Genomic DNA, 24,110 nt, shown 5'->3' with positions numbered 1-24,110 from the left:
TTTTTGACCAAGTCTCACCCTGTCGCCCAGGTTGGAGTGCAGTGGCATGATCTCCACTCATTGCAAGCTCCGCCTCCCGGGTTCACGCCATTCTCCTGCCTCAGTCTCCTGAGCAGCTGAGACTACGGGTGCCCGCCACCACGCCTGGCTAATTTTTTTGTATTTTTAGTAGAGACGGGGTTTCACTGTGTTAGCTAGGATGGTCTTGATCTCCTGACCTCGTGATCTGCCCACCTCGGCCTCCCAAGGTGCTGGAATTACAGGCGTGAGCCACCGTGCCCAACCTTTTTCTTTTCTTTTTTTTTTTTTTTTTAAGAGACAGGGTCTCACTCTGTTGCCCAGACTGGAGTGCAAACCTCGGTGGTTTCACATCACATTTATTTGACTTACAAATCTGCAGCCTGGGCAGGGCTCGGGGCAGCTGTCTCTGCTACACTCTGCATCAGCGTGGGCAGCTTGAAGCCTGGGGGCTGCGATCCTCTGAAGGCTCCCTCCCTCCTGAGTCTGGTGGCTGATGCTGGCTGTGAGCCCAGCATCTCCACGTGGCCTCTCCGTGTGGCCTGGGCTTCCTCACAGCATGGTGGCTGCGTTCCAAGGACAAGCGTCCTGAGAGAGAGAGCCAGGTGGAAACTGCAACATCATTTCTACGCTGGCCCGAGTGACACGTCATCACTTCTGGTATATTCAGTTCTTTAGAACAAGTCGCTAAGGCAAGCCACATTCAGGGAATTTGAGGGGAATTAGAGTCTTCTTTTCAATGGAGGGTCAAAGAATGTATGGACTGTTTTAAAATGACCACAGGGGCAGGGAGCAGTGGCTCACCCGCTGGGGAGAATTGCTTGAGCTCAGGAGGTGGAGGTAGCAGTGAGCCGAGATCATGCCACTGCACTCCAGCTTGGACTACAGAGTGAGCCTCCGCCTCAAATAAATAGGTAGGTAAATAAATAAAATGACCACAGGGCCACTCCGGAGGGACAGGTGGGGAACAAATATGAGCCAGGAGGCAGGGAGGGGAGGAAAGCTCTACCCCATGGCCCTGGGACTGTGCGTGAGGTTGGTGGGGACACAGCTGGGGGCGGCAGGAGACAGAGGGTGCCCCCAACTCCTGTGGGGACGCTGGGGCTGGACACGGAATGAGTGAGTGGGAGCAGCTAAGGCTGGGGGCCTGCCTTGAATTGAGTTAAGGCTCAAGTCAGGGAGAGGAACAGCTAAACCCAAGGCCTTCCCTCAAAGAGGTATTAGAGGGCTGGGCACAGTAGCTCACTGTGTAATCGCAGCACTTTGGGAAGCCAAGGTGGGAGACAGCTTGAGGCCAGGAATTCGAGAGCAGCTGGACAACATGGCAAAATCGTCTCTACACAAAATTTGAAAATTAGCCAGGCATGGTGGCACATGCCTGTAATCCCAGCTACTCAGGAGGATGAGGTGTGAGGATTGCTGGAGCCTGGGAGATCCAGGGTATGAAGGGACTTAAGGGACCGATCTGAGGGCTTTGTTGCTCCCCTGGGCCCCCCCTGTAGCTACCTTGGAACAGGGAGGGAATGGGGAGAATAAGGGGCTAAGAGGAGACCGAGGAGGAGCCTGGTTGGCAGAGAAGGGAAGGGTTCCTTGGGCTCGAGAAGCATGGACACTGGACTCTGAGTTCCCAGAAATGTGAATGGCCCCTTGGTCACCGTGCACCACGTGCCACCACCACAAGGCAGGGTTGGCCCTGGCTATTACTCCAAAATAGCCACCCTCCGGCCAGGCTCTGCTCCCCGCAGCTTCTCCTCATCGCGGTGTCTCTTCCTGCAGATGTCTCTCCCACTCTCCGGCAGGGCTTCCTTCCCTGGAGGCCCAGGATTCCCTATGCTGCATTTTATCTCATTGCCTCAAAATCTGGCTCCCTGTTACGTGGACTTGTGTTGCCAGCACTTTCTTGGTAACCACTGAAGGAATCAGAGTGTCTAACTGGGAGTATTGCGGACACTGTCACAAAGCTACCAAGAAAGAACACTTTGGTTCAATCCCTGACTGCTATAGTAGCGTGTTGGGTCAAGCAATTGGAGAGTTTTGTGCCCGGAAGCTTGGAGTCATCTCTCCTGTGGCCACCAAGTCCCCAGTTATTGGGCTGAGGCTGGGGTGAGGAGAACCGGAGCCCCAGCAGGAGCAGAGAACAGTGAGCTGTCCCCTTCCACACCTAGCTGAGGTGTCACCTTATATGGGGGAACTTTTCCAACTTAGCTGGTGGCTCAGTTGGCCACATGCCTTCAGCCCTTTGCCACCTGGGAGCTAGTGCAGAGCTCAGAGCCAGTGCCCTGCTATTGAGAGCAACAATCTGTCACTGTTCCCTGTCTTCTAGTGAGAAGCATGGCACCCTCTGGAGCTAAGAAGGTGGTGGCCGTGGCCCAGGCTGTGGACACTAGAGTCCAACTGATGTGGTTTGAACCCCTGGCTCTGCTATTTCCTAGTTGTGTAAATGTGAGCAAATGATTTAACCTTTTTTTTTTTTTTGAGATGGAGTCTCGCTCTGTCGTCCAGGCTGGAGTGCAGTGGTGTGATCTTGGCTCACTGCAAGCTCCACCTCCGGGTTCACACCATTCTCCTGCCTCAGCCTCCCGAGTAGCTGGGACTACAGGCACCCGCCACTGCGCCCGGCTAATTTTTTGTATTTTTAGTAGAGACGGGATTGCACCGTGGTCTTGATCTCCTGACCTCGTGATGCACCCACCTCCACCTCCCAAAGTGCTGGGATTACAGGCATGAGCCACCGTGCCCAGCATGATTTAACTTCTTTACACCTCTGTTTCCTTGTCTGTAAAATAGAGATAATATGCCCCTACCTCAAAGGGTTGTCGACCCAGCTGGGTTCTTTGCAGAAACTGATGAGCTGATTCGAAAATTTATATGGAAATGCAAGGGATTCCAAATAGCCAAAACAATCTTGAAAACAAAGAACAAAGTTGGAGGACTCATACTTTCTTGGTTTACTACAAAGCTACAATAATTAAAAAGTGTAGTACTGACATCTGGGTAAACATATATATCAATAAAATAGCACCAAGAGTCCAGAAATAAACTCTCAAATTTATAGTCAATTGGTTTTTGACAAGGGTGCCAAGACAATTCAGTAGAGAAAGAATAGTCTTTTTAACAAATGGTGCTGAGACAACTGGATATTCATATGCAAAGAAATGAATTTGGACCCTTTACACCATACAAAAAAACAAACAAACAAAAAAAAACAGCTAGCTCAGGCTGGGCGTGGTGGCTCATGCTTGTAGTCCCAGCTACTCAGGAGGCTGAAGCTAGAGGATTACTTGAACCCAGGAGTTTGAAGTTATAGTGAGCTATGATGGCACCACTGCTCTCCAGCCTCGGTGACAGAGGGAGACCCTGACTCAAAACAAAACAAACAAACAAAACAACAACAACGAAGTCTAAATATGTAGCTACTGGATGACCTAGCAGTTTCATTCCTAGCTATATACTCAGGAGAAATGACAACATGCTTTCCCGGGCGCAGTGGCTCAGGCCTGTAATCCCAGCACTTTGGGAGGCCGAGGCAGGCAGATCACTTGAGCTCAGGAGTTCAAGACCAGCCTGGCCAACATGGTGAAACCCTGTATCTACTAAAAATACAAAAATTAGTAGGGCATGGTGGTGGGTGCCTGTAGTCCCAGCTACTCAGGAAGCTGAGGCAAGAGAATCGCTTGAACCCAGGAGGCGGAGGTTGCAGTGAACCAAGATCACGCCACTGCAGTCCAGCCTGGGTGATAGAGTGACCCCATCTCAAAAAAAAAAAGAAAAAAAGGGCCGGGCGTGATGGCTCATGCCTGTAATCCCAGCACTTTGGGAGGCCGAGGCGGGCGGATCACAAGGTCAGGAAATCGAGACCATCCTGGCTAACACGGTGAAATCCCGTCTCTACTAAAAATACAAAAAATTAGCTGGGCGTGGTGACGGGCACCTGTAGTCCCAGCTACTCGGGAGGCTGAGGCAGGAGAATGGCGGGAACCCGGGAGGCAGAGCTTGCAGTGAGCCGAGATCGCGCCACTGTACTCCAGCCTGGGCAACAGAGCGAGACTCCGTCTCAAAAAAAAAAAAAAAAAGGAAAAAAGAAAACAGAAAACAAGGCCGGGCGCGGTGGCTCAAGCCTGTAATCCCAGCATTTTGGGAGGCCGAGGCGGGCGGATCACGAGGTCAGGAGATCGAGACCATCCTGGCTAACACGGTGAAACCCCGTCTCTACTAAAAATACAAAAAGAAATTAGCCGGGCGTGGTGGCGGGCGCCTGTAGTCCCAGCTACTCCGGAGGCTGAGGCAGGAGAATGGCGTGAACCCGGGAGGCGGAGCTTGCAGTGAGCCGAGATCGCGCCACTGCACTCCAGTCTGGGCGACAGAGCGAGACTCCGTCTCAAAAAAAAAAAAAAAAAAAAAAAAAAAAAAAAAAAAAAAAAACAAAAAACAGAAAACATATGCTTGCACAAAAACTTGTACATCAATGTTCACAGCAGCATTAGCCACAGTAGATAAAAGGCAGAAACAACTGTCCATCAGCTGATGAATGCAGAAACAAAATATGGTCAATCCACACAATGAGATATTTAGCAGTTAAAAAAAAAATACTGAAATGAAACGAATATGTGCTGCAACATTGATGAACCTGGAAAACATTACACAGGTGCTAAGTGAAAGAAGCCAGTCTCAAAGGCCCACATATTGTACAATTCCATCTATAGGATATTTCCAGAACTGCAAGTCTATAGACACCAAAAGCAGATTGATGGGGGCTATGGGTTGGGAGAAAATGAGGAGTGACAGCTAATGGGTACAGGGTTTCTTCTGGGGGTGATGAAAATGTCCTAAAATTGTAATGACAGTTGCACAGTCCTGAATATACTGAAAACCATTGAATTGTTCCAGCGAATTGCATGGAACATGAATTACACCTTGATAGAGCTGTTATTAAAAAAAAAAAAAGAGTTTGAGAGGATTCACTGAGTTCATGTAAGTGAAGTGCAGAGTTTAAGTGTTCAAAAGATCCCACTGTAATAGGCAGAGAAACTGGAGCAGGCAGGGCAAAGCGACCCTAAGTTGGGGGAAGGTGGGGAGAGGAATGCCAGGGAAAGGGGAGCGGGATAAAGAAGAAAGCGAGCAGCCAGGCGCAGTGACTCACGCCTGTAATCCCAGCACTTTGAGAGGCCGTGGCGGGTGGATCACGAGGTCAGGAGTTTGAGACCAGCTTGGCAAACATGGTGAAAACCCATCTCTATTAAAAATACAAAAATTAGCCGGGAGCAGTGGCGGGCGCCTATAATCCCAGCTACTTGGGAGGCTGAGGCAGAAGAATCGCTTGAACCCAAGAGGCAGAGGTTGCAGTGAGTCGAGATCACGCCACTGTACTCCAGGCTGGGTGACAAGTGCAAAACTCCGTCTCAAAAAAAAGGAGGAGGAGGAGGAAGAGGAGGAGGAAGAAAGAAGAAGGAAGAAAGAAGAAAGAAGAAGAAAGAAAGAAAAGTGAGCTTGAAGGGCTTCCTGCAGCTGGCCTGACCTCCCTGGAGCCCAGGGAGCCTCTGGTTCAAGCATTGCAGCCTGGAAGCTGGGCTCCTGGGAGGGCTGTGACTGGAGGACTTTGCTGCCCCCCAGTGGAATTAACAAAGGATTACAGCCACAGGAACTGAGGCCTGATCCCTGCCGGTGACTAATTGAGCCCAGCAATTAAGATGCGCTGGGCCCCAGAGGAGAGAGACAGACCCTCAGTGAGCTGAGAATTTATAGGCTTGAATACAAATAACTGCAATCTATTCAAATACTTACGTGGGTGAGTAGCAGCAGCACATTGTAGAAACGGAAGGAAATGATCCTAAAGTGCTGAATTAAAGAAGGCTTTGATGGCCGGGCGCGGTGGCTCAAGCCTGTAATCCCAGCACTTTGGGAGGCCGAGACGGGTGGATCACGAGGTCAGGAGATCGAGACCATCCTGGCTAACACCGTGAAACCCCGTCTCTACTAAAAATACAAAAAACTAGCCGGGCGAGGTGGCGGGTGCCTGTAGTCCCAGCTACTCCGGAGGCTGAGGCAGGAGAATGGCGTAAACCCGGGAGGCGGAGCTTGCAGTGAGCTGAGATCCGGCCACTGCACTCCAGCCCGGGCTACAGAGCAAGACTCCGTCTCAAAAAAAAAAAAAAAAAAAAAAAAAAGAAGGCTTTGAAAAGGAGTGGAAACAGGGAAAGGGCATCTGAGACTGCAGGCACAGCATGAGCAAAGCTTGGGAGGTGTGCAAGTGCACGGGGAACTCACTGAGCAGGCCCAAGGCTTCCATTTGCTGCATGGGGCCTGCCACCTAACAGATGGTCAATAAATGTATGAATGAATGACCACTAGATTTCTAGGGCATATGCTTTTTGTGGGTTGATGTGTCTGAGGAAAGCCTTACATGGTTTCCAGGTGGCCAGGAAGTCATCGAAAGGGTCAGATAGCCTAGAGTTTCCTCAGAGAAGGGAAGGAGCCCCTATGGAGTCCTCCCAATGATACTGATGCTACTTCTGTTATTAATTTTTTTTTTTTTTGAGACAGGGTCTCCCTCTGTCATGCAGGCTGGAGTGCAGTGGCGCAATCTTGGCTCACTGAAACCTCTGCCTCCACGGCTCAAGCAATTCTCCTACCTCAGCCTCCCAAGTAGCTGGAATTACAGGCGCCCACCACCATGCCCAGGTAATTTTTATATTTTTAGTAGAGATGGGGTTTCACCATGTTGGCCAGACTAGTCTCAAACTTCTGACCTCAAGTGATTTGCCCACCTCTCAGAGTGCTGGGATTACAGACGTAAGCCCCTGCAACCGGCCTTTTTTTTTTTTTTTGTATTGTACTTTTTTTTTGGTTTTTTTTGGTTTTTTTTTTTTTTTTTTGGTTTGTTTTGAGATGGAGTCTCACTCCATCTCACAGTACTCAGGCTGGAGTACAATGGTACAATCTCAGCTCACTGCAACCTCTGCTTTCTGGGTTCAAGCGATTCTCCTGTCTCATCCTCCTGAGTAGCTGGGATTACAGGCACCCACCACCACGCTCGGCTAATTTTTGTATTTTTTTAGTAGAGATGGGGTTTCACCATGTTGGCCAGACTGGTCTCAAACACCTGACCTTAGGTGATCTGCCCACCTCGGCCTCCCAAAGTGCTAGGCTTACAGGCATGAGCCACCGCACCCGGCCTATATTGTATTTTCATTTATTTATTTATTTATTTTTGAGATGGAGTCTTACTCTGTCTCGTCCAGGCTGCAGTGCAGTGGCGCGATCTTGGCTCACTGCATCCTCTGCCTTCCGGGTTCAAGTGATTCTCCTGTCTCAGCCTCCCAAGTAGCTGGAAGAACAGGCATGTGCCACCACACCCAGCTAATTTTGTATTTTTAGTAGAGATGAGGGTTCACCATGTTGGCCAGGCTGGTCTTGAATTCCTAACCTCTGGTGATCCACCCACCTCAGCCTCCCAAAGTGCTTCGATTACAGGCATGAGCCACCACGCCTGGCCTATTTTATTTTATTTTGAGATAGGGTCTCACTCTGTCACCCAGACTGGGGTGCAGTCGTACAATCTCGGCTCACTGCAATCTCTGCCTCCCAGGTTCACACAATTCTTCTGCCTCAGCCTGCTGAGTAGCTGAGACTACAGGTGTGTACCACCACCACACCTGGCTAATTTTGGTATTTTTTGGAATAAATGGAATTTCCCCATGTTGGCCAGGCTGGTCTCAAACTACTGGCCTCGAGTGATCTGCCTGCCTCTGCTTCCCAAACTTCTGGGATTACAGGCGTGAACCACCGCGCCCAGCCATACTTTTCTGTACTTGTAGTAGAGACGGGATTTCACCATGTTGCCCAGGCTGGTCTCCAGCACCTAAGCTCAAGTGAACCAGCTGCTTTGGCCTCCCAAAATGCTGGGATTACAGGCACGAGTTATGGCACTCAGCTAGTTATTACTTCTTATAGCTTTTGTTTGTTTGTTTGTTTGTTTGTTTGTTTTTAGACGGAGTCTTGCTCCATTGCCCAGGCTGGAGTACAATGGCTCAATCTTGGCTCATTGCACCCTCTGCCTCTCGGGTTCAAGCAATTCTCCTGTCTCAGCCTCCCGAGTAGCTGGGACTAGAGGCGCCTGCCACCACACCCAGCTAATTTTTGTATTTTTTGTAGAGACAGAGTTTCTCCTTATTGGTCAGGCTGGTCTCAAACTCCTGACCTCAGATGATCCACCCATCTCAGCCTCCCAAAAGTTCTGGGATTACAGGCATTAGCCACCGTGCCCGGCCTCTTATGGCATTTTGTAGACACCTCCGTATCACCTCATGTACGTCTCTCATAGCTGTGCAGTGGGCAGAGCTGGGCTTACAGTCATCCTCCCATCTGAGATAAGGAAACCAAGGCTCCGAGAAGGGAGGTGGTGGAGCTGGGGCTCGAACTTCAGACTCCTTGTTCAAAGCCCATGCTGTTAACTTACATCTATGTAGGGAGGAGAAGAGGACGGGGGAGTCCAGTCGGGAGCAGCAGGGGGTGGGGGGCAGGCAGCGGTCTAGATTAACTAAAAGGGAGATTTTCTTTTTGAAGAGTGAAAAGAGGCCCAGGAAAGTCAGGCCCCCTCCCTCCCTGAGTGGGACGGTTGAGGAGGTTGGGCACATCCTAAAATGCAGGCTGCGTCTGTAACCTAAACACATCTCCACATTGCTCCCAGAGCAGTCCAGTGCCTTCGGCCTGGCAATCAGGGTCCCCTCACAAGAGGCAGCATAGCCCAGTGGTTAAGAGTGTGGGCTCGGCCGGGCGCGGTGGCTCACGCCTGTAATCCCAGCACTTTGGGAGGCCGAGGTGGGTGGATCACGAGGTCAGGAGATTGACACCATCCTGGCTAACAGGTGAAACCCCGTCTCTACTAAAAATACAAAAAATTAGCCGGGCGTGGTGGCTGGCGCCTGTAGTCCCAGCTACTCGGGAGGCTGAGGCAGGAGAATGGCGTGAACCCTGGAGGCGGAGCTTGCAGTGAGCCGAGATCGCGCCACTGCACTCCAGCCTGGGTGACAGAGCAAGACTCCGTCCCCACCCCCCAAAAAAAAACAAAAGAAAAGAAAAAGAAAACGTAATCCTTGGCTGGGTGCAGTGGCTCACGCCTGTAATCCCAGCATTTTGGTAGGCCAAGGTGGGAGAATCACAAGGTCAAGAGATCGAGACCACCCTGGCCAACATGGTGAAACTCCATCTCTACTAAAAATACAAAAATTAGCTGGGAGTGGTGGCACATGCCTGTAGTCCTAGCTACTCCGGAGGCTGAGGCAGAAGAATCGCTTGAACCCAGGAAGTAGAGGTTGCAGTGAGCCGAGATCGCACCACTGCACTCCAGCCCGGCGACAGAGTGACACTCCACCTCAAAAAAAAAGAAAAAGTAATCCTTGGCCCAGTGCACTGGCTCACGCCTGTAATCCCAGCATTTTGGGAGGCTGAAGCAGGTGCATGGCTTGAAACCAGCCTGGGCAACTCCGGTGGGAATTCTCTTATACAGAGCTACTTTCTTCTGCAGCTCATTGTGCACAGAGTGTATGTCTGTCACTCTGCTCTGAGAATCTAAGATTATGTTTTCTTCTTATTATTTTTGAGACAGGGTCTCACTCCATTGTCCAGGCTGGAGTGCCATGGTGTGTTCACAGTTCACTGCAGCCTCAACCTCCTGGGCTCAAACAGTCCTCCCCGCTCAGTCTCCCAAGTCGCTGAGATTACTAACATGCACCACCATGCGGTAATTTTTATATTTTTTTGTAGAGACAGGGTTTCACCATGTTGCCCAGGCTGGTCTGGAACTCCTGAACTCAAATGATCCTCCTGCCTCAGCCTCCCAAAGTGCTGGGATTACAGGTGTGAGCCTCCGAGCCCTGCCTTGGATTACGTTTTTTTTTTTTTTTTTTTTTTTTTTTTTTTTGAGACGGAGTCTCGCTCTGTCGCCCAGGCTGGAGTGCAGTGGCCGGATCTCAGCTCACTGCAAGCTCCGCCTCCCGGGTTCACGCCATTCTCCTGCCTCAGCCTCCCGAGTAGTTGGAACTACAGGCGCCCGCCACCGCGCCTGGCTAGTTTTTTGTATTTTTTAGTAGAGACGGGGTTTCACTGTGTTAGCCAGGATGGTCTCGATCTCCTGACCTCGTGATCCGCCCGTCTCGGCCTCCCAAAGTGCTGGAATTACAGGCTTGAGCCACCGCGCCCGGCCGGATTACGTTTTCTAAGGACAGGTGTGGTGTTCTTATGTCTTTATGAACCACAAGGGCTGCCATGGAGTAGCACTAAATTCTCAATAAATATTTGTGGAAAGAAAGCATGAAATCAGGACAGAAAAGAGGAAGACTGAGGCCAGGCACGGTGGCTCACACCTGTAATTCTAGCACTTTGGGAGGCTGAGGTGGGCGGATCTCAAGGTCAAGAGATCAAGACCATCCTGGCCAATATGGTGAAACCCTTCTCTACTAAAAATACAAAAATTAGCTGGGCATGGTGGTGCGCACCTGTAGTCCCAGCTACTTGGGAGGCTGAGGCAGGAGAATCGCTTGAAACCAGGAGGCGGAGGTTGTGGTAAGCTGAGATCGTGCCATTGCACTCCAGCCTGCTAACAGAGAATCCGTCTCAAAAAAAAAAAAAAAAAAAAAAAAAAAAAAGAAGAGTGAAAGAAGGAAGGAGAAAGAGAAGATGAAGGGAAAGGACAGAAATAGATGAAAGGTGAATAAAGCCAAGGGAGACTTGAAGAGACACCAGCCTGGCACCATTTACCTTCTCACAACTTGAGGGAAAAGAACATGAAGATGGGACCTCTGGAAATGCGCAGCTCTTCCTTGAGCCACGGTATTGAAATGGACTTTGAAAACCTCAGAGTTGGCTGGGCGCGGTGGCTCACACCTGAAATACCAGCACTTTGGGAAACCAAGGCGGGTGGATCATATGAGGTCAGGAGTTTGAGACCAGCCTGTATAACATGGTGAAACCCTGTCTCCCTGTCTCTGCTAAAAATACAAAAATTACCTGGACTTGGTGGCAGGCACCTATAATCTCAGCTACTCGGGAGACTGAGGCAGGAGAATCACTCAAACCCAGGAGGCGGAGGTTACAGTGAGCCAAGATGACACCACTGCACTCCAGCCTGGACAATGGAGTGAGACGCTGCCTCAAAAAAAAAAAAAAAAAAAAAAAGAGGGAAAACCTCAGAGTGGCTCTGGATCTTCAGCCACAATTTCTTCACTGGTAATAGAGATAATAATGGTACTTATCTAATTGGGTTGTTATGAGGATCAAATGAAAAAATAACTGCAAAATCCTTGGTACCTGGTGCAAAGTAAGCACTCAATAAATGCTGTGTATTGCGATGGTGATGGCTGGGTGATTCTGAGAATTCCAGACGTCCAGTAAATGACCGCACACTGCTACTGGAGGGAGGTGCTCCCTAGGCTTGAAGAGAAGCCTGTTGTCCTGGAGCCTGGCCCAGCGGTCACTTGGAGGTCACAATGCTGTCTCCAGGCCTCCCCCCAACCCCCACAAGATACACAATAAAGACTCCTGATTGCCTGATTAAAGGAAGCGGATACACAATTAATTTCAATTTTAGACCTAAAGCCCCCTCCCACCTTTAAAAAAGCATTGCATAGCCTATTTCAATTTACACACTGAGCCAACATGGAATTTTCCAGCGTGTTCTGTGGCCTTTGAAGTGACCAGACCAGACTATTGATTTATTTCCAACTAGCCTCTCTCTTTGAACCTAGAAGGGTCAAGGTTAATTATATAATAAAACATACTGTGCCCAGCTGCCCCTCTAAGGGCACAGGGAGCCCCCTGACCTTTTTGTGCCGGCGAGTGGTGGATCGTATTTCTGATCCCTTCCCCGCATTAATTTCCTTCATCAGGGCCCATTAAGAAGGAGAAAGGAAAAAAGAAAAAAAAAAAAAAAACCCGGCCCCTCATTTCCTCTCTAAGAGATAAATTTTAATTTGCTGGAAACCAACAAAGGTGATCTAAGCCATGTTTCCAGGCTGCCCCCTTGGGCTGGAAAATCCTGTGGGGAGCATCTACTCTGGAGCCACTGGGAAATAGGGTGAGGGTGGTAGGGGGCAACAAAGGAGTGCAGATGTCTGCATCTCCCACGAAGGGGAAGTCCCCAGAGTCCACAGTCAGGTTCCCACTAAGTCTTCCTTGCCTGTTGAGGTGACAGTTAACCAACCGGCCAGGCTTCTCAGGTATCTTCTCTTAGTCAGTCCCCAACAGCCACCCGGATGGGCACCAGCACAATCCCTGCTTTCCCTGATGATGAAATAGGCTCTGAGTGGCACCAAAACTGGTTCCAGGTGTCACAGGGAGGAGGTGAAAGTCCCGTGGCTTTTTTTTCTGCTTTTTAAAATAATGGATTTTCTTCTCCCACAGCCTCCCACCCTAGGGAAACAACATCACACTTTCTTTCCATTGTTAAAAAAAGAGAAAAATGGTTGGATGCAGTGGATCACACCTGTAATCCCAGCACTTTGGGAGGCTGAGGTGGAAGGATCGCTTGAGCCCAGAAGTTTGAGACCAGCCTGGGCAACATAGTGAGACCTCCTTTTCTTTTATTCTTTTCTTTCCTTTTCTTTCCTCTTCCTCTTCCTCCTCCTCCTCCTCCTCTTCTTCTTCTTCTTCCTCTTCTTCTACTTCCTCTTCCTCTTCCTCTTCTTCTTTTTTTTGAGACAGGGACTCACTCCATCACCTGGAGTGCAGTGGTGCGAACACGGCTAACTGCAGCCTCAACCTCCCCAGGCTCAGGTGATCTCCCACCTTAGCCTCCTGAGTAGCTGGGACTATAGGGATGCACCATCACATCTGGCTAATTTTTTTTTTTCTGTTTTGTAGAGACAGGGTTTTGCCATATAGGCTAGTCTCAAACTCCTGGGCTCAGTGATCTGACCACCTTGGGCTCCCAGAGTGCTGAGATTACAGGCGTGAGCCACTTCTTTTCTTTTCTTTTCTTTTTTTATTTTTTTTTTGAGACGAAGTCTCACTCTGTCGCCCAGGCTGGAGTACAGTGGCACAGTCTCGGCTCACTGCAACCTCCGCCTCCCGGGTTCAAGCGATTCTCCTGTCTCAGTCTCCTGAGTAGCTGGGATTACAGGCAGGCGCCACCTCGCCTGGCTAATTTTTGTATTTTTAGTAGAGACGGGGTTTCACCATGTTGGGCAGGCTGGTCTTGAACTCCTGACCTCATGATCTGCCTGCCTTAGCCTCCCAGCCTCCCAAAGTGCTGGCATTGTAGGCATGAGCCACTGCACCCGACCTAATTTCTTTGTTTTTTTTTTTTTTTTTTTTTTTGAGACAGGTCTCCCTCTGTCACCCAGGCTGGAGTGCAGTGGCATGATCTCAGCTTACTGCAACCTCCACCTCCAGGGCTCCAGCAATCCTCGCGCCTAAACCTCCCGAGTAACTGGGATTATAGGCACCTGCCACCACGCCTGGCTAATTTTTTATAGAGACAGGGTTTCACCAGGTTACCCAAGCTGGGTCTTGAACTTCTGGACTCAAGAGATCCTCCAGCCTCGATCAGCCTTCCAAAGTGCTGGGGTTACAGGTGCCTGCCACCACCCCGAGCTAATTTTTATACTTTTAGAAGAGACAGGGTTACACCATGTTGGCCTCAGGCTGGGTGCAGTGGCTCACACCTGTAATCCCAGCACTTTGGGAGGCCAAAGTAGGCGGATTACTTGAGGTCAGGATTTTGAAACCAGCATGGCCAACATGGTGAAAACTCGTCTCTACTAAAATACAAAAATTACCCCCAGTATGGAGGGAAGAAGAAGGGAAGGAGTGTGCAAAGCTCCTAGGTGAATTAGTGTTAGCCACGGGAGGATGGTGGCCCATGCCTGTGATCCCAGCTACTTGGGAGGCTGAAACAGGAGAATTGCTTTAACCGGAGAGGCGGAGGTTGCAGTGAGCCAATGCACTCCAGCCTGGGCGACAGAGTGAGACTCTGTCTCAAAAAAGAAAAGAAAGAGAAGAGAAGAGAGAAAAGAAAAAGATTAAATACTATTATCTCATATATAACCCATTATCATTTATTCCCAGTTGTCCCAACACTGTCCTCCCCAGCTGTGTTTCCCTGATCCAAGATCCAGCCACAACTCATGCACCTTGGTTGTCACTTCTCTTTGCCCTCCCTTTTCCAGAGCAGGCCCAGCTGCTCTTGTTTCCCATGGCGCTGACACTTCTGAAAGGGATAAGGCCAGTTATCCTGCAGAGTAAGCCACAGTGTGGATTTGTCTCATGTTTCCTCCTGACTACTTAGTCAGATATGTTTGGTGTAAACAGCTCAGAGTCCAGGCTGTGTCCTTTTCAGTGCATTACATCTGGAGGCCCCTGATGCTGGCCTGCCCTGATTTTGGTGAGGGACCTGGATTTTCAGCTGGAAGGCCAGTGCATGTTCTCACCTCCTGCAGGCACCCCCAGCATGGAGGGAAGAAGGGAAGGAGTATGTATAGATCCTTGGTGAATTAGTGTTAGCCACGAGAGGAGCAGTCTCTGGGACTCATCGATCCCCACAGACGACAACCAGAAAGCTCAGAAGGAAGTCCGTCCATCACAGCTGAGGCGCACTCACCCAGTGCCTCTCCTTGGACCATCTCTCAGTATGTCAAGGCCTCTGTCACCTCCATGAAGTCTTCATGATTCTCTTGGGCAGAAGCAGTTGCTCCCTCCTCTCTCCTTCTGCAATCCTTTGTCTCATTTGCCTGCTTGCTGCAATGTGTTAGAGTTCACTGTGGGGCTCTTACTGCCCCTGTATATCCAGGCCCAGTAGAAAAGCCCAGGCCCAGGGCCCAGCAGAGAAGCTTCTCCATAAATATTTGTCAAATAAATTACTCAAATGAAATCAGTCTGCCTTGTGGTCAATTTTACATTTTATTTATTTATTTGTTTATTTATTTATTTATTTATTTACAGATAGAGTCTCACTCTGTTGCCAGGCTGGAGTGCAGTGGCGTGATCTTGGCTCACTACAACCTCCGACTCCCTGGTTCAAGCAATTCTCCTGCCTCAGCCTCCCAAGTAGCTGGGACTACAGGCATGTGCCACCACACCCAGCTAATTTTTGTATTTTCAGTAGAGACGGGGTTTTACCATGTTGGCCAGGCTGGTTTTGATCTCCTGACCTCATGATCTGCCCACCTTGGCTTCCTAAAGTTCTGGGATTACAGGCATGAGCCACCACGCTTGGGCTTTTTTTGTTTTTTGAAACAGAGTTTTGCTCTTGTTGCCCAGGCTGGAGTGCAATAGCACGATCTCTGCTCACCGCAACCTCCACCTCCCGGGTTCAAGTGATTCTCCTGCCTCAGCCTCCTGAGTAGCTGGGATTACAGGCATGCACCACCACACCTGGCTAATTTTGTATTTTTAGTAGAGATGGGGTTTCTCCATGTCGGTCAGGCTGATCTCGAACTCCTGACCTCAGGCGATCCGCCCACCTTGGCCTCCCAAAGTGCTGGAATTACAGGTGTGAGCCACGGCGCCCGGCCTTATTTATTTATTTATTTATTTATGAGACACAGCCTTGCTCTGTCACCCAGGTTGGAGTGCAGTGGTGCGATCTTGGCTTACTGCAACCTCTGCATCCCGGGTTCAAGTGTTTGTCCTGCCTTAGCCTCCAGAGTAGCTGGGACTACAGGTGCTCACCACCACGCCCGGCTACTTTTTGTATTTTTAGTAGAGATGGGGTTTTACCACGTTGGTCAGGCTGGTCTCGAACTTTTTTTTTTTTTTTTTTTTTTTGAGACAGAGTCTCCCTCTGTCACCCAGGCTGGAGTAGAGTGGCACAATCTCAGCTCACTGCAACCTCCACTTCCCAGGTTCAAGCAATTCTCCCACTTCAGCCTCCCGAGTGGCTGGGATTACAAGCGCACACCATCATGCCCGGCTAATTTTTGTATTTTAGTAGAGACAGGATTTCACCATGTTGGCTAGGCTGGTCTCAAACTCCTGACCACAAGCAATCCATGTGCCTCAGCCTCCCAAAGTATTGGGATTACAGGCGTGAGCCATCGCACCTGGCCAATTTTACCATTTTTTAAAGTTATTCTTTTAGAGGCAGGGTCTCACTATTACACCCAGGCTGGTCTCGAACTCCCAGCCTCAAGTGATCCTCTCAATTTGGCCCCCTAACTAGCTGGGATTACAGCCACCACTCCTGGCTCAGTTTCACATGTGAAAGAAAAGTCCAGGTGGGGTATGATGGCTCACGCCTGTAACGCCAGCACTTTGGGAGGCTGAGTCAGTGGGATCGTTTGAGTCCCGGAATTTGAGAACAACCTGTGCAATATGGTGAGTCTTCGTCTCTACAAAAAAATTCAAAAATAGCTGGGCACGGTGGCGCATGCCTATAGTCCCAGCTACTCAGGAAGCTGAAGTAGGAGAATCACTTGAGCCTGATAGGTAGAAGCTGCAGTCAGCCATGATTACACCACTGTACTCCAGCCTGGATGATAGAGGGAGACCCTGTCTTAAGAAAAAAAAGGAAAAGTCCCACATCCAAAAAATGAATTGAGGCCGGGCACGGTGGCTCACGCCTGTAATCCCAACACTTTGGGAGGCTGAAGTAGGCAGATCACTTGAGGTCAGGACTTTGAGACCAGCCTGGCCAACATGGTAAAACCCCGTTTCTACCAAAATAGAAAAATTTGTTGGGTGTGATGGGGTGCACCTGTAATCCCAGCTACTCCAGAGGCTGAGGCACAAGAATCCTTGAACCCGGGAGGTGGAGGTTGCATAAGCTGAGATTGCGTCTTTGCACTGCAGCCTGGATGACAGAGCAAGAATCCTTCTCAAAATAAATAAATAAAATTATAAATATTAGAAAGGAAAAATTGAAAAATATCCCCAGATAATAAGGTTATATAGATAGAAAACTGAAAATAATCTACATATAGAGTTCATAAATCAAGTAAGGTTGCCAGATATAAGATCCCATACAGGTTCACTGAATTTCTATACAACAGCAATGTACAGTTAGGAGAAGTAGTTTTAAAAATTAATAAAAAGTGTGAGATTTTTAGTAGAAAAATTATCACACTTTACTGAAAGATAATGAAGACCTGGGCGCGGTGGCTCACGCCTGTAATCCCAGCACTTTGGGAGGCCGAGGTGGGTGAATCACAAGGTCAAGAGTTCGATACCATCGTGGTCAACATGGTGAAACCCCGTCTCTACTAAAATTACAAAAATTAGCTGGGCGTGGTGGCCCATGCCTGTAATCCCAGCTACTCGGGAAGCTGAGACAGGAGAATCACTTAAGCCCGGGAGGCCGAGGTTGCAGTGAGCCAAGATCACACCACTGCACTCCAGCCTGGGCAACAAAAACCAGACTCCGTCTCAATAAATAATAATAAAATAAAATAAAAAATAACAATAAAAAGATAGAGAATTTATTTAATAATTTGAGGTGGTGAGTTGTTTACTAAACAAAACACACAAAAGTACAAATGAGAATGAAGAAAATAAACCAGATCAATCTGACATTAAAACCAGTCATCAAGAGACTCTGTAAGAGCAAAAAGAGAAGCTGCAAACTGGGAGAAGGTCGTTGCACCATATAACCAACAAAGAATTACTCTTTAAAGTTTCTGAAGTCTAGAAGCTGTGTAAAAAACTACTATACCCACTAAGAAAAAGACTCACCATCTAAGAAAAAAATGGTACAAAGAGGCATTTTATAGGAGAAACCATGAGTGGCCAAAAAATATTTGAAAAGATGTTCAACCTCATTAGTAACTAGGGAGATGTACATTAAAACTACTATAATGCTGGCAGATTAGACATTTGTAAAGGAGGAAAAAAAAAAAAAAAAAGCCAGGCACAATGGCACACATCTGTAATCCCAGCACTTTGGGAGGTCGAGGTGGGAGGACAACCTGAGCTCAGAAGATACAGAGCAGCCCAGCCTGGGCAACATGGAGAAATTCTGTCTCTACAAAAACATAAAAACAAAATAAAAATTTAAAAAAATCAGCCGGTGTGGTGGTGCACACCTGCAGTCCCAGCTGCCTGGGAGACTGAGGTGGGATCACTGGAACTCAGGAAGTTGAGGCTGCAGTGAGAGGTTATTATGCCACTTCACTCCGGCGTGTGTGATAAAGCAAGACCCTGTCTCAAAAAATAAAATAAAATTTGAAAACCACTGTAAGTTACAATTTCATAACTACCAGATGGACAAAGATTAACTTCTGAGCATTTCTTTTTTTCTTTTTTTTTTTGAGACGGAATCTTGCTCCATCGCCCAGGCCGGAGTGCAGTGGCGCGATCTCTGCTCACTGCAAGGTCTGTCCCCCAGTTTCATGCTATTCTCTTGCCTCAGCCTCCCGAGTAGTGGGGACTACAGGCACCCGCCACCACGCACGGCTATTTTTTTTTTCTTTTTTAGTAGAGAAGGGGTTTCAGCACGTTGGCCAGAATGGTCTCGATCTCCTGACCTCGTGATCCACCCGCCTCGGCCCCCCAAAGTGCTGGGATTACAGGTGTGAGCCACTGCACCTGACCACATTTCTTTTTTTTCTTTTTTTTTTTTTTTTTTTTTTTGAGATGGAGTGTCACACTTGTTGCCCAGGCTGGAGTGCAATGGCACGATCTCGGCTCACTGCAACCTCCGCCTCCCAGGTTCAAGCAACTCTCCTGCCTCAGCCTCCCGAGTAGCTGGGATTACAGGCACCCGCCACCACGCCAGGCTAATTTTTTGTATTTTTAGTAGAGACGGGGTTTTGCCCATGTTGGGCAGGCTAGTCTCGAACTCCTGACCTCAGGTGATCCGCCTGCCTTGGCCTCCCAAAGTGCTGGAATTACAGGGGTGAGCCACCATGCCCGGCAACTTCTGAGCATTTCAAGGCCAGTAAGGGTGAGAAGCAATGGGAATATAATAGGCCATTTGTGGAACTGCAAATAAGTACATAATTTGGGGGAAAACTATTATGCAGTTACCTACCTGCCCTAAGACCCAGCCATTCCATTCCACACTTTAAGGAAATAAAATCTTGCACAGGTTCAAGGAGTTCCAATGGCCAAAATCTGGCAAAACCCCAAAACCTATAGGAAGGGAGAACGGATCTATACACTGTGCTCTGTTCAAACGTTTTATACCTAACAGAGGTGGCAGGGCAATTATTAGTCATTGGCCACGTGTGCCACGTGCGCTGATTGAGCACTTGAAATGCAGCTAGTCCTAATTGAAATGTGCTAAATGCAAAATATACACAGGATTCAGAAGACTAAGAAAGCAGTGTAGAATCCTTTTTTTTTTTTTTTTTTTTTGGTTTTTTTTTTTAAGGTGGAGTCTAGCTCTGTGGCCCAGGGTGGAGTGCAGTGGCACAATCTCGGCTCACTGCAAATTCCAACTCTCGGGTTCAAGCAATTATCCTGTCTCAGCCTCTCGAATAGCTGGGATTACAGGCGTCCGCCACAACGCCCGGCTACTTTTTGTATTTTTAGTAGAGATGGGGTTTCACCATGTTGGCCCAGGCTGGTCTCGAACTCCTGACCTCAAGTGATTCGCCCAACTCGGCCTCCCAATGAGCTGGGATTACTGGTATAAGCCTCCACACCCAGCCAAAACACTTTTTTAAGAATTTTCCATACTAATGACATTGACAAAGTTGATATAACACCTAAAACAACCAACTATCATGCCATAACGTCCAATACAAAGCCAACACCACTTCTAACTTTCGAACAGTTTCATGTAGCCTTGCCGAAACAAGGCCTCAAAAAATTGGTTTAAGACTCAGAGTTGTTCCTCTCCACGGAAATCTTTAGTAAAAGGCGAAAGATTTATACGATCTGAAGAGAAACCAGAGTATGATGTCTAGCCCCACAACTCGCCTCTCGGGTAACAGAAACTCCTAGTTTATTGATGGTGACTAGTTAATGCCAAGGCTCCATATTTAGAAAAAAATTTTCAGAGTACTGTTTAAACAAAAATCTAATTTTCACAGAATATGCTTAGAATAAAAATGTTTGATTTTGCCGTTTTTAATTTGTACTGTGAGCAGTGCATTATGGGTATGCAAATAATCGGATCAATCTTTTGATTCCGGAACGGAGCATTTCACAGAGTGCCTTATGTCACCGTTAGGGGGCGAAACCGAAGACTGGCTGACTGGAAAATAACGCTTTCCTGGTCAGAGACTCAGGTTTTATCTGTTTTGTGTATTTGTACGTCTGAGTTTGATTTATTTTAAATAAAGACTGCTATTAAATTGAAAGAGAAAAAATTGGCAAGTAAATGATTGACACAATTCAGGATAGTAGTTCCTCCCTTCGGTGAGGAGCTAGAGGTGTGACTGGGTAAGGGCACACAGGGGTTTGTTTAAAGTTTGACAATTTCCGTTTTTTTAAACTGTGTGGTGGGCACAGGGGCGTTCTGATGTTATTTTTAACTGTGCACTCCGGGGATATACTGAATTTTGTATGCCATTTGAGAATTCCTGGCAATGTCCTGTTTAAAATTGGAGCTTGAGTGCTCTGTTTCAGGTTTCCTGCCCCACCGGATGCTGCTGTTGGGGATGCAATCTTGCTATTCCTGTTTCAGACCTCGTGTCTCCTTATTCTAGGCGGGAGGATCGCCTGAGGCCCAGAGTTCGAGACCTGCCATCTCTACAAAAAATAATAAGTAAAAAAAAATAGTGCTGTCATCTCGCTACAGCGTGGGCTCTGACCAGCCTATAGGGAATTCCTTTCTAAGGAACGTGCTCACTGGGCAACCAGTGAAAGGAAAGCAGTACAGGCTGGTCTGGAATTCCTGGCCACAAGCAATCCTCCCATTTTAGCCTCCCAAAGAACTGGGATTACAGGCCTGAGCCACCACACCCAGCCAGCTCTAAGACTTTTACAGCTGCTGGTGTGAACATTTCATTTCCCGACTTTCACACATTCTCTGAACCAACACTTTTTTTTCACTTTGCTGCTCCTTTGCTAGCAAGTCAATCATATTTGACATGCATGTAATTTAAATTTGTCTAATACATTTAAAAAATAGATTTACTGGATATAATTTAAAAGCCAAGCAATCCACCCATTTAAAGTATACAATTCAGCCCGGCACGGTGGCTCACACCTGTAATCCCAGCACTTTGGGAGGCTGAGGCAGGCAGATCACAAGGTCAGGAGATCAAGACCATCCTGGCTAACAGTGAAACCCTGTCTCTACTAAAAATACAAAAAGTTGGCCAGGTGTGGTGGTGGGCACCTGTAGTCCCAGCTACTCTGAGGCTGAGGCAGGAGAATGGCGTGAACCTGGGAGGTGGAGCTTGCAGTGAGCCAAGATTGTGCCACTGCACTGCAGCCTGGGTGACAGAGCAAGACTCCGTCTCAAAATAAATAAATAAATAAATAAATAAATAAAGTATACAATTCAATGGTTTTTAGTATATTCACAGTTGTAGGATCATCCCCACAATATAATTTTAGAATTTTTTGTTTTGGGTCTTTTTATTGTTTTTTTTTTTTTTTTTTTTTTTTGGAGACCGAGTCTTGCTCTGCTCCCCAGGCTAGAGTGCTGTGGTGCAATCTTGGCTCACTGCAACCTCCATCTCCCAGGTTCAAGAGATTCTGCCGCCTCAGCCTCCCGAGTACTTGGGACTATAGGCATCTGCCACCATGCCCAGATAATTTTTGTATTTTTTGTAGAGACAGGGATTCACCATGTTGGCCAGGCTGGTCATGAACTCCTGGCCTCAAGTGATCTCCCCACCTTGACCTCCCAAAGTGCTGAGATTACAGGTGAGCCACCATGCCCGGTCAGAATGTTTTTGCCACTCAGAAAAATAAAACGTGCCCATTAGAAGTTACTTCCCACCCGCTCCTTCACCTAGCCTCTGGCAACCACTAATCTACTTTCTGTCTCTAGTAGGCCCATTCTAGACATTTCATATAAAAGGAAGCATACAACATGTGGCCTTTGGTACCGGCTTCTTTTGATATGGCTCATTGGTGAGCAAACATCCATCTGGTTTTGTTTGTTTGTTTGCTCAGTTTTTCCCTCCCACAACAAGGAAAACGTGATTTAATTCTACAAATTTACAAACCAAAATACAAAACGAAATGTGGAACACAAAATAAAGATGAGGAGTTCTGAGACTCAAGGCAGCTCAGCTGCAGCAGCTGGCCCCGTGGTCCGGGCTGAGTCCTCCCCATGACTTCGATTTGGCTCTGACCTTCAGAACTTGAGGCTGAAGCTGGGCCCGCGACCGAGGTGCCGTGGTTTGTGACAGTGAAGTGGAAGCCAATCTCCTTCAGGTGGCCATCACCCAGCTGGCTGGCTCCCTGGCGGGGCGCGGGTCGGGTGGGAGCGTGCTGGTGCTTCACTTCACACACTGCTGCTCACTCTTTGCGGGCCACGTGGGGAACATCGAGGGGTCAGTAGGGGAGGGGGCGATCTCGCAGAAATACTCGTGCTTGAAGCCATCCTCCGTGCTCCTCCCGGGGAAGTAGGTCAGGAACTTGTTCATAAGATCAAAGCCCTGTTCTGAGAGCAAGGCCCCCAAGCCCTTGCAGAGGTTGCTATAGAGGTACTGGCTGAAGGTCATCTTCTTGACTGCTGGAAGGTTATTGTAGCCAGGGCTGTTTGTTTTCGTTTTTATTTTTGTTTTTGTTTTTTTGAGACGGAGTCTCGTTCTATTGCCCGGGCTGGAGTGTGGCACGATCTCAGCTCATCGCAAGCTGTGCCTCCCGGGTTCACTCCATTCTCCTGCCTCAGCCTTCCACCATGCCCGGCTAATTTATTTTATTTTATTTTATTTTATTTTTTAAGAGATGGAGTCTCGCTCCACGCCATTCTCCTGCTTCAGCCTCTCGAGTAGCTGGGACTACAGGCACCCGCCACCACGCCCAGCTAATTTTTTTGTATTTTTGGTAGAGACGGGGTTTCACACATGTTAGCCAGGATGGTCTCTTTTTCCTGACCTCGTGATCCGCCCGCCTCGGCCTCCCAAAGTGCTGGGATTACAGGCGTGAGCCACCGCGCCCGGCCTGTTTTTGTTTTGATACAGGTTCTGTCACCCAGGCTGGAGGGCAGGGCGGCAGTCATAGCTCACTGCAGCCTCAAACTGCTGGGCTTAAGCACTTGCTGCTTCAGCTTTAGCAATCCTCCTGCCTCAGTCACCCGAGTATCTGGGACTATAGTCAGCGAGCCACCACATCGGCCTAATTTTATTTTATTTTTTAATTTTTTGTAGAGATGGGTGGGTCTCCCTATGTTGAAAGACATGTTGCCCATGCTGGTCTCAAATTGGTGGGCTCAGGGGATCCTCCCACCTCTGCCTCTCAAAGTGTTGGGATTAAAGGTGTGAGCCACTGCGCCAGGCAGCATACATCTGTTTTGATAGTCTTGCATGCTTGCTATCTTCATAATGTAATGAGAAGTTAAAGAGACCCGTGGAGATGCAAGGTTCTCACCATATGATAATAGCTACACTTCATAGGACTTAGCCACAGGGGCTAAGGGGACAGGCTAAGGGGTGGGTTCTCTGAACACTGAGCTCTCCCCGCATTGAGCCTTGGGAGAGACTGTTTCCTTACTCCTGGGTTTTACCGGACATTCATCTGCTGGCCTTTGCTCCGCTTCACTCTGGAAGGGTCCTGGATAGCTTTCACTGTTTAGAGAACTGAAAGGAAAGTTAACTTGTTTTTAGCCATACCAGTCTCCATAAAGGGTCATGGAGTTTCTAGAACTTGTGAATCCAAAGCCTGGACTCACCCTGATCCATTATTTATGGTGTGGCTTGCACTTCCATTTCCAGCAACAATTCACGCTAATTTAATTTAAGAAATAACTGGCCGGGCACGGTGGCTCACACCTGTAATCCCAGCACTTTGGAAGGCTGAGGTGGTTGGATCACCTGAGGTCAGGAATTCAAGACCAGCCTGGCCAACATGGCGAAACCCTGTCTCTACTAAAAATATAAAAATCAGCGGGGTGCAGTGGCATGTGCCTGTAGTCCCAGCTACTCGGGAGGCTGAGGCAGAAGAATTGTTTGAACCCGGGAGGCAGAGGTTGCAGTGAGCCAAGATCGTGCTGCTGCACTCCAGCCTGGGTGACACAGCGAGACTCCGTCTCCAAAAAA

At 48.4% G+C, this 24,110-nt stretch overlaps 1 long non-coding RNA gene and 1 other non-coding gene across 2 annotated transcripts in view; one reads left to right on the top strand and one right to left on the bottom strand.

Moving 5' to 3' along the window:
- The first annotated feature begins 13,064 nt into the window (after positions 1-13,064).
- The window catches only part of LOC126958022 (uncharacterized), a 182,751-nt gene continuing 171,705 nt past the window's right edge, over positions 13,065-24,110 (top strand). Inside the window, exon 1 of the long non-coding RNA XR_007727038.1 lies at positions 13,065-13,084. This is a non-coding gene — a long non-coding RNA (uncharacterized LOC126958022). The remainder of the gene's footprint in view (positions 13,085-24,110) is intronic.
- Positions 19,732-19,847, bottom strand: LOC126960498 (U5 spliceosomal RNA). The gene has a single exon (XR_007728033.1). It is a non-coding gene; the product is annotated as a U5 spliceosomal RNA (small nuclear RNA).

The sequence above is a fragment of the Macaca thibetana genome, chromosome 7 (assembly GCF_024542745.1).
Source record: "Macaca thibetana thibetana isolate TM-01 chromosome 7, ASM2454274v1, whole genome shotgun sequence".
Classification (NCBI taxonomy): domain Eukaryota; kingdom Metazoa; phylum Chordata; class Mammalia; order Primates; family Cercopithecidae; genus Macaca; species Macaca thibetana.
Note: the sequence above shows the minus strand (reverse complement) of the source record. Positions and strands in the feature narration are given on the sequence as shown.